Source organism: Haliaeetus albicilla, chromosome 7 (genome assembly GCF_947461875.1).
Source record: "Haliaeetus albicilla chromosome 7, bHalAlb1.1, whole genome shotgun sequence".
Taxonomy (NCBI): domain Eukaryota; kingdom Metazoa; phylum Chordata; class Aves; order Accipitriformes; family Accipitridae; genus Haliaeetus; species Haliaeetus albicilla.
This window is the reverse complement of record NC_091489.1, coordinates 23,125,363-23,135,520: the sequence shown is the minus strand read 5'-3', so window position 1 is coordinate 23,135,520 and position 10,158 is coordinate 23,125,363. Positions and strand designations below refer to the sequence as shown.

The window sequence follows — 10,158 nt, the reverse complement described above, 5'->3', positions numbered from 1 at the left end:
CCACAGAGGCGGGTCTGACTCTACCCCCGTGGATTTCAGGCGCTCCTTTCGGGGAGAAGAAAGGGGGTTCTGTGCTCTTTGAAGCCCATGTATGCTGGTCAGACGGGAACCCGGAGCTTCTGTCAGTCAACAGCACATGCAAAATTTATCAAGTATATTACTTGACAGAGGTTACTCTGTCATTACTAGCTAACAGGCCTCTGCCAGAGAATTTTTTTTATGGAAGCATGTGCTGTCAAAGGCAAAGTGTCCATTGATTGATTGCCACAGCTGACCTAAACATACAGGGATCACGGTGTAATAACCCCTTTATCATATATAAACCACCAAATGCTAAGTTCAATAACGCTAATGGTCTCACTTAAAGCCCTGAACCCAGGCAAATTCAAAGGAAGAGGGAAAAATGCCATCCTTTCTGTAATCACCGCAGCCTGCAGCAGGGCTGCCGCCCGGGATGGAGATGTGGGGCTGCGGAGCGGGAGCACCGAGCCCTGCCGCCCGCAGTGGGCTCAAGGGGAAACATCGTCCAGCCCATGGGCTGAGGTTTCCACAGCAAAAAATATATTTATACATATGTATTGCTCAGTTCTGTATTTTCAGCTAGACAGCGTGCTATGGTTATTACAGAAATACTGTGCAACAGTCATGTCCAGTTGATCTTAAGCCTCAAAACTGCTTGAACTTTCTCAGAAAATGGTAAGCCCCTTCTTGAAGGAGTTTCCTGGCAGTTAAAGTTCCTTTAACAAAAACAGAAAGAAAGTAGCATTTACAAAAGAGAGAGGAAAAAGTTTTCCAAAGCTACAGGCCAAGATCTCTATCAGTCATTTAAATGCATCATTATCATTCCCTTCAGAGGCAGAAATATAGGTAGAGAAAACAAGGCATGAATGTTACTTGTGTTGCGGTTTATTTAGGGAAGACAAAAAGGCCCGAATGAGGGAGGGGAAGAGAATTGAATATCACGTTTGCATTGCAAGATATTACAATACTAAGAGTTTGAGAAATACAAGGTCTGAGGGGGAGGAAGTACTATTCTTTGAAACTTGGAAAATTCTGAAAACAACTCAGATATTATTATGACAAAAGTGAGGAAAGGCTGAATCTTAATGTTACTGTTCTCAAAAAAAGAAATGACAATTTTTCTTTAAATGTTACTATGAATTCTCCCTTCCATTGTTCCGTGGCTGTTAAAATCTTCTGCCTAGCTGTAAATGCAGCAGTTATTTAGACAGAGATCAGTGGTAATTTCAATAGCCAGGAGCCAAGCCCTTGTCCCCCTGAGGTCAATGACATAGCTTACTATAATAAACACACGGCATCAGGCTGAGAGTCATTTCTGGTGGGGAGGTCTAAGGTCTTGCAGGTCCTTCTGTCATGGTGTTTCCTGGAAGACTATGATAGGACTGTAGCTGGGGATGCACAGAAAGATCCTACGCGAGGAAGGCGCCCTGCGAACAATTTCCGACAGAAACTACTTGGCATTGAGTTTAGGTTTATGCATAGAATAGATTTTTTTTTCTTTTTTTTTTTTTTGGTTCAGCAGCCAAGCCAAAATGTTGCTTTGGTTCTGCTCAAGCAAAGTATTCCTGTAACCTGAAACAAATAGTTCCAGCCCCTCTCAATACATGCACAGGGCTAGATCACTCTCACCATATGACAAATCATCTTTTGGAAATCCAGTGAAAAAAACCAACAACAGTCCAATGTTATTAATAAGTACTTTATAATAACCGAAAAACCCAGCAGAAGAAATCCGGGACAGATGCCCTCTTCTGCACCTGTTGCTCTCTTGCCTGTTTAAGGGAAGCGCAGAGCAAGCGCTGCTGCGAGCAGAGCCACGGAGGGGGAGCAGAGTGCTCTCTAGGGATACTCTAGCTCAGAGGCTGCAATCGGCAGGGCGCTTTACTTCAGGCGCAACTTACACCCGCGTAACACTAGCTGGGAACAGCCCAGCTCTGCAGGTGAGCCCTTGGGGGAACACTCTGCTTTGGTGGGAGTTGCAGGGCACAAATGGGGTGTCCAGAAGAGCTAAGTCAAGCTTTCCGGCAGGGGCAAATGTGCAGAAATGTCACAGCTGTAAATCTGGGTTAACATCACCTGGGCAAAATCTCCAATGAACTGGAAAGAATTTACTGCTTCTGGTGGAAACTGTATACAAATAGATTTCCATGAAAGCCGTTTCCTAGAGTTTCAAATTAAAATTTAGTCAGTGATTTCAGGTAAGACTTTCTTTGGAGTATGAGATTCATCTGAACCTGAAGTGAAATGCAGTAGTCGGCGACCCAAGTGTAGTTTTCCTCAACCCTCCCTAGTCAGTCCATATCCCCTCAAGCCCCCAGCTTGTTCTGCTACTTAGTACCAAGAGGAGATATTACCCACCTTACCCTGCTCTGTGTGTAACTTCTCTGCCAGTTGCTGTTGGTAGTCACAAAAGACGGATTCAGACAGCTAGGGTTTCTTCTAAAAGCCTTCACTACCTAGATCCATTCACCCACGGAAAAACTGTGTCTTACCCGAGTCTTTCGCCGCTAAAAGGCAATCCCTTGTCTCTCGGATGCAGAGTCAAAGTAAAAAACAGCAAAATACTTTATTAGGGGATACAATGACAAATCATCAGTAATTCAGCAATATACAGATGAACATAGTACAAGTAAAAAGTCAATCACAGCACAGTAACTTTGGCTACAATGAAACATAATCACTCTAATGCAATGACATTAACTTACTATATTCGTATGTGGAAATGCTTCAGTGGGACTTGGATAAAAGGCCAATGCGCACTGGGAAAATTTTGAAACACTGGAGAACATTCTTTCTTCCTTATGACAATAAGAAAATTAAGGTCCTCTTGGTCAGATCTATGGGATTTTTCACGTGCTTTGCATGTCCCATATCCTGGTTTCAGCTGAAGTAGTTAATATACTGCACCACATATGCTTGTCTGTTTTCCTTCACCAGTTCCTTACTGGGCGTTTTCTCTTACAGCCTTAAAAGAAGAGCTCAAGTTGAAATCAGCTTCAGAGCCCCCCTTCTCAAAATAGCCAGCCATTTCATTCCTGGTGCAAGTGTCTTACAGTACCTGGAAGGGAGGACAACAGAGTGGCCTGTGATAACCAGCTCACACCTGTCACCTTTCTTAAAAATAGCTACTGAGTCAGGCTTTCTCATGGTTTCTCACTGGTGCTCAGTGACATTGTAAATAAACAATGAGTGATTCTGAGGACACCCTGCAAATTCCCGCAATGTCCATGGAGAGTCCCATCCATCCGGTCATAGTAATTGACGCTCTCCTGTTCCAGTTTATTACATGCCATCTAAACCTCTTTATTCAAGCAACAAATTGTTAAGAGGCCATAGGCCTACATTCATGCGTGGTCCTAGTTTCTTCATAGTGGTGATACCTACAGATAACACGTACGGGAGACTCCTGACATGGGTACTTGCCCAGAACTCCACTGGGGCACAGATGGATGTAGTGTACAGCATGACTTTGAGATGTGATGAGATATGGAGATGTACTAAGTGACTCAACCTGTCATTTCCTTCCTCTTTCCTGCCCCTTTTTGTAAAAGTGTACTTTGCAAGAGATTCAGTCTCTTGTGGTCAGCCTCTTACCACCAGAAAAAGATGCGATGAAGACCTTTCCATGTGTTTTTTGCTACTGGGTCCTTTGCTGCATTCAGGGACATCTCAAGCGCAGTGGTGTCAAACTCTGACTGGAAGAGTTAGAAACAAGCCGTAAGCAATCTTCCAGGCGTGGGGAGAGAGCCCTCGTGGGAAAGGGTGCATAACACACACTTGGAGAAGAGTCAACCAGTCTGAGTCAGTGAGCAGCCGAGGGAAACAAAATGATGAAGGAGGCCTACATTTGGAAGCAGAATGGTCTTTCAGGATCCAAAGTGCTGTGCATCGACATCATCACCGTAAAGCAAAAGGTGGAAAGGAAGCCATGGAGAGCTAATAAACAGATGAAAATCTGGCTCACAGAGGTACCTGGCTCTGCTGCAGGTATTGTAGTCAATTTGCACATCTTCTCTCTGAAGAGAGCTTTCTAAAAACATCTCTTTGAGAGATGAGCTTGCCAAAAATAACATTTTAGCAGCAGCACAGCTTGTCAAAACCAGCATTTTAGCTAGGGCAAGCACTCAGTGTGCAAATAATGTTTTTCCAGGAGCAAAGCTTCCCATATTGGACGGTAGAAGCTGTTAGCACACTACTTTCACTAAATCCATCCCTCCCCCCCTTCTTTTTGATAAAATGTTATTTTCATCCATCTCCTCTCCCTAATAAAACATTATTTTTGGAAAGTTCCTGCCCTTCATGAAACACTATTTTCCTCAAGCAAAACTCCTGATAAAACTCCACTTTCAGCAAGCCTTTCTCCTTAAATTGCCATGGTCCTCACTCCTGATAAAAAGGCATTTTCTGTTAAGTCTCCACTTCTGATAAAATGTTACTTTTTCCAAACTTCTGCTCCTGATAAAACATTCATTTTGCCAAGATTGGCTCCTGAGAAAATGTTATGCTTGGCAAGGACTGTTCCTGATAAAACATTTATTTTTGCCAAACCTCTACTTCTATTAATTTTTTTCCCCTCAAAATTATTATTATTTCCCCTAAAGCCTTCTTAATGTAAGATATTGGATATGACACAACAGTGGGTGACAGGGTATCACTTGCCAACCAGTCTTTTATCCACAGCCATGATCGTTAACGGTGAACCCCCGAAATGCTGACGTTGAATGCCTCTTGCACAGTGTGGTTCTTCTGGAAGCCTTGGAACGAACAATGAAAAAGATATTTGCACCCTTGTGCTGAAAATGGGCTTAGTTATCGTATTAGCTCCTCATATAAGGCAAACCTGGTCTTATTTAAAATTGAATAAAATCAGACCCACCAACAGGTTAAAGGCGAAACACTTACTTATGGGGATGTTCAGGATTTTCCAGATCTCTAATATTTATTGTTTCAGTGAGGTTAAATGAGGTTATAGACAGGAGATCCCTGCTTGTTCACAGCAAAACTTTAGACTGCCAGCAGTTCTGTGTTTATTCTGTGTCATCCTGCCCAAATTCACGTTGGTGATTGCCATACTGCACCACGTATTTCTCAAAAAAGGCTTCTTCTATGAACATGTGCAAAAATCTGTTCCTGCGATTGTGAGGTGCTGTAGGAAGGGGTGACAACACAGAGGGCCCAGGTGTCGTGTTGGCACAAGACAAGAGAACTTGGGTAACATACTCTGGAGCGCTCTCCCTCTTTGCATTATCACATGTCCCTCTGTCTGGCAATGTTCAACCTGAATCCAAGGCTCTTTACCTACTTTTGTGTCAAGTCTCATTCAAGAGCTAGTAATGAACCGCCTGATGTTTTTCACATGTTTGCACAAAGTGCAGCTGATCACTTACACGTGTGGTTAGGGGACTGTGGCACACAATGTGTGAGGAAAGGGTGAGGACCTGAGTCCATCTAGCTTGGAGAAGCCTTAGGTCTCGAAATGCTGCCTGCAGCTACCTAAAGGGCACTATAGAGAAGGTGGATCCAGGCTCTTCTCAGAAGAGCACCTCTGCAAGGTCAAGAGGCAACAGGCACAAGTTGCAGCAAGGGATATTCCACTTAGAGGAAAGGAAGAATAAATATCACCATGAAAGTGGCCAGGCACTGGGACAGGCGCCCAGAGAGGCTGTGGAACGTCTGTTCTTAGAAATATTCAGAACAGAGCTGGACATAGCCCTGAGCAATCCAACTTTGAAGACAGCCTGCTTTTAGAAGGAGGTTAGACCAGATGAGCAGAGGTCCCTTCCGTACATACAATTTTCAGTGTATAGCAGTTTACACACTAAAGCTGGAACCCAGACAACAGAGAGCATTTTCTTCATAGTGAATAAAAAATTTACTTTGAGCTGAGTTGAATATTAGACCGTAGCTGGTGTGTTTTGTTTAATCTTACTAGTTAATGTCTCATCCAAGTTATTCCTTCAATATATTAGCCTTCTGAAGGTTAGATGGAAGACAGTAGGTAATTCATGGGAAGACGCATTAAAGTCAGTCATTTTGTTTAAACATCATTCACAAACAGCAGAGGAGTAGTGAGCATGCTGGGTCCCAAGAGTGCCTTTGAATTGCAACCCTCTGCATCAGAAAGGCCCAACGTATATTGTGGACAACAAGGCTGAGGAGTAACATACAAGTAAGCACCAATGGGCTGGCCTTGAACTCATCTCAGTTTACCAGCCACTGGGCTCAGTAACCGGTTAGCCCCAGTAATAATGAGTAATGTTACAAAGAGAGCACTGGCTCAATGTATTTCACTGCTCCCTTGCTCACCAGAGTGAGAAGGAGCCCTTTGTCCTTACAGTTCAGCAAAAATCAGTAACTTTACTTTACAATTTTAAATAAAAAGTTAAAATCAAAGGTATGTCTTACTACCAAGAAGCTGAAGTAACTAATGAGCCCTCTCTTGCTTTCTATTAATCTGATTTTAACAAAGTGACAGTGGACAAGATGTAGTGACATGCATATCCTTACGTTGTTAAGCTGCAAAACATAACAGCACTACCTTTATTCCATAAAGAGACTGGAAAATCAGTGTTGATCCTTTCCCTCTCTCCACATCTCAGCAGTTGCAAGTATTGTTCTGAAAACAGAGTAAAATCCTGCATTTTTTTTAGAACTAGTCCAGAGTACAACATTAATCTCTCACTTCAGATTAGCAAATGCAATGATCCTTGTCTGGTTTCATTTGTGTTATCTTTTCATCCCAGAATGGGAGCATTTTCTTGCCAAGAGAAGAAAAAAACGCTAAAATGTATTCCAGGTTATGTCATAATAATAAACCTTAGATCCACTACAGCAGAAGTTGCATGAGAGAAATGTTAACAAGTCAGTAATAATGACGAACAGAACTGTGATCTAACAACCCCTACACTGCAATGATTTTTTTAAAAAAAGAACAAGAACGAGATTCAAGTGAAGCTGCTGGTTTGAGATGCCACATACTGCGATGCTGAACTTTGGGTACCAAGGTAATGCTCTGAAGATACCCCAAACCAATCGCCCCTTCTGAAAACGTCAGTCAGATTTCACTACACTGACATTTAAGTTAAACACATGCTGACCTCAGAGCAAGTTTCTCCTTGCATCTTATTCATATTAGGCTTTTAGGGAAGTCATAGAATCATAGAATGGTTTGGGTTGCAAGGGACCTTAAAGATCACCTAATTCCAACCCCCCTGCCATGGGCAGGGACATCTTTCACTGGATTAGTTGCTCATAGCCCATCCAACCTGGCCTTGAACACTTCCAGGGATGAGTCATCTTACTCATATTAGCCTTTTATAAATATTTTTTGTTTTTCTTCTGTAAGACCTGGCCTCTGGAAAGGCAGCTCCCTGCTATGTTCTCGCAATATTTCCAAAACATAAACATATGCTTAAGAGCATTTTTCATGTTCCTCAAATTTCCAATTTTTTTCAGTGTCCACACTTCCACACAAAACAAAGCTGTTCAAATATAGCATAGTTTCTTTGGCTGTTCACAATTTGTCCTCCCAAACGTAAATCAATACAACATGTTTTACTGTATCCACACAAAGTATTTTCATATACTCTGATAAAGCATAGCAATGTAAAAAGTGCAAAACCATTGATGGTCTATTCCACTGACTTTTTCCAATACTTACAACCTTGCTGTTTTCTGGATTCAGCCTTGGGACCCTACACAGGTTTCTACCTTGCTGTCTAACAGTAGGAGTTAGAGTTTCCCTGAAATCTCTTTATGACTCATGTTGTTGATCTATTTTAAGAAAGCCATCCCATTTCCAAAACTCAGTCACTTCTGACATCCCCTGCCATGGTCACCTGCCACTCCTGGCTGCTCTTCAGCAGCTAATTTGTACACCACGTAAGCATTTAAAATTTGCAGTTTAACTAGGAATAAAATATCAGTACTAGGCATAGCTGATGACCTTTCTGTTAATGACAAAAGCAGATTAAGAGGTATTCTTTTAAAGAGAGGACCCCCCCCCCCAAACACCAACAAGACAATCTATTGCATTTGCTTGTAGGAGTCATGCATCAGGCCCTGACTCATTTGCTATTCTGAATGGCTGAAGTCACAATTATGTTATGTTTAAAATATTAGTGCCATAAATAAAACCATTAATGCTTATGTGGTTTTCTAGGAAAGCTTTACTAAGAGATTTCATTTTTCTATCAATCCCTGTAGTAGACACAAGTCTAGAGGCACCCAGTCTCTGTCTAGACACTGCCCCCTTAATATCATACACATAAAGTTTGTATTGCATTTCTCTACAATAATATAACTAGTCCCCAAACTGCATTGCACTAGTAAGCAGATATGAAATGTCTAGCTCCACACCTCAGGTCAAATCTTTTCAATTTGGCAGAAAGATAAATAAAAGGAGGTTAATGTTAAAACCAACTAGCTTGGTTTAAGAAAGTAAGAGAGAATGAGAACCTATTGATTTTCTCTGTAGAAATAACCATACAAGAGGAGTAAAGTTGGAAGCGTTTTTGAACTGTTAGGGCACAATCTGAGTGCAATGTCTAGGCTGTGAATTCTCCACCCGATGAAACCATTTGCCAAGTCATTTCTCATGCTGGGAGGAAACAAAATGTTGACACAGAAAAACAACCCTCTGTCACCTCTCCCACACTTTTAGTGAAGGGACCAGGTAACAAGAATTTGAACTGATACAGATTTACTGGTACTATTTAAGAAATGAGAATCATCCAGTTTGCCAGAGAGAGGTATTTCTTTCCTTCTTTTGGAAAGCTGGGGAAAAAGACTTTGTCTCTGGACATGCAAGTGGTGAGCAGAAGGCAACCGATGACTGGATTAAGCATGAAGTACGAACATCAGTGCAGACGCTTGAGGGTCTGTAGGCTCGGCCATAGCCCCTGACTCAGGTCACTTTGCTGGCAGCACAGCTGGTTGCTTCCATGCCCTCAGGTCAGCTTGGCTCCAAGCTTCCTAGAGCATGAATTTCCATGACTTACATGCTGTGGGGTTGGGAAAGACTTATGATCGTATGGGTTGACAGCACTGTATTTTGACTGTTCCCTGCAACCGTTAATTGCTATGAAATTTGAAGCATTGGAAAGGGCTCCCAGAACACGGGACAGCTGCTTGCAGCAAATACATTTTAACAAAGTCAAAAATACATCCCCAAACCAAAGTGAGTATTAGGTTGCTTTAGGAAATTCTGAGTTTCATTTCCTAATGCTTCTTACATTTTGCAGTGTACCATATGGAGGTTGTAACCATTTATTTTTAGTTGGTGGTAACTATCAAAAGAAGTTCTAGATTAGGGAAGAAGAAGGCAAGGTGTCAGAGACAAAAAGTGTCCTAGGACTGCAGTAGAGCACAGATACCAATAATGTGTATTGGTATCTTTTTATTGCAACAGAACTATGGCTGGAAAAGGATAGCCACAATAGCTATCCTGGTAAGATGCCAGCTATATTCCTTGCTGAAGCTTGAACCCGCTTACTTATCTCATAGGAAAAGCTACAGAGACTGGTCTGTAGGGTAGTAGACACATGCCGTAAGTATTCCTGTGGTAAAACACAAAGCAGTAAAGTCCACTGTTGCCATGAAGCTGTAAATTGTGTTCAGTAGACATGCTGTCAGAGAATTAATTTGAAAACTAGCTCTGGTAAAAAACACCAGTGAGTTATAGCAATAACACACACGATTAGCTGAAAGCTCCTGTTAACCTAAAGAAATAGAAATCACAGGGACCTTGCTCTTACTAGAAGTGCTGAGGTAAATACCCTCATAGTAGGGAGCCACTCAGATGGGATTGACTGGAATCTCTATTGGCATACATTAATAAAACCTTGCACTAACTGTTGTGAGCACTGAGACATTCACACACAGCACACGAGAGCTGTGAGTAGATCCAGAAAAAGGATGGGAAAAGAGAGGAAAGAGTTTCTTCTGAGTAGCATGGTGCTGGCAGGTGGGCCAGTGTCGTCAGGGAGAAGCGGTTCCCTTTCTTGACATCCTCTGTCATTATGCTGAGGATGTCTCAGAGTAAATCTGGAGATGCTGAAAAAAAACATTTCTTTTTTTTTTTTTTCTTCCTTCCTTTGGAAGTCCTTTCACCTGTGCTAATTTTTGTTGAGGTTACTG

The 10,158-nt window shown here is 42.0% G+C and overlaps 1 long non-coding RNA gene across 1 annotated transcript; it reads right to left on the bottom strand.

Moving 5' to 3' along the window:
* Positions 1 to 2,570: 2,570 nt before the first annotated feature.
* Positions 2,571 to 6,637, bottom strand: LOC138685858 (uncharacterized). Its single transcript, XR_011325241.1, has 2 exons — positions 6,560 to 6,637; positions 2,571 to 4,775 (listed from the first exon to the last, which is right to left on the bottom strand). It is a non-coding gene; the product is annotated as an uncharacterized lncRNA (long non-coding RNA).
* Positions 6,638 to 10,158: the final 3,521 nt, after the last annotated feature.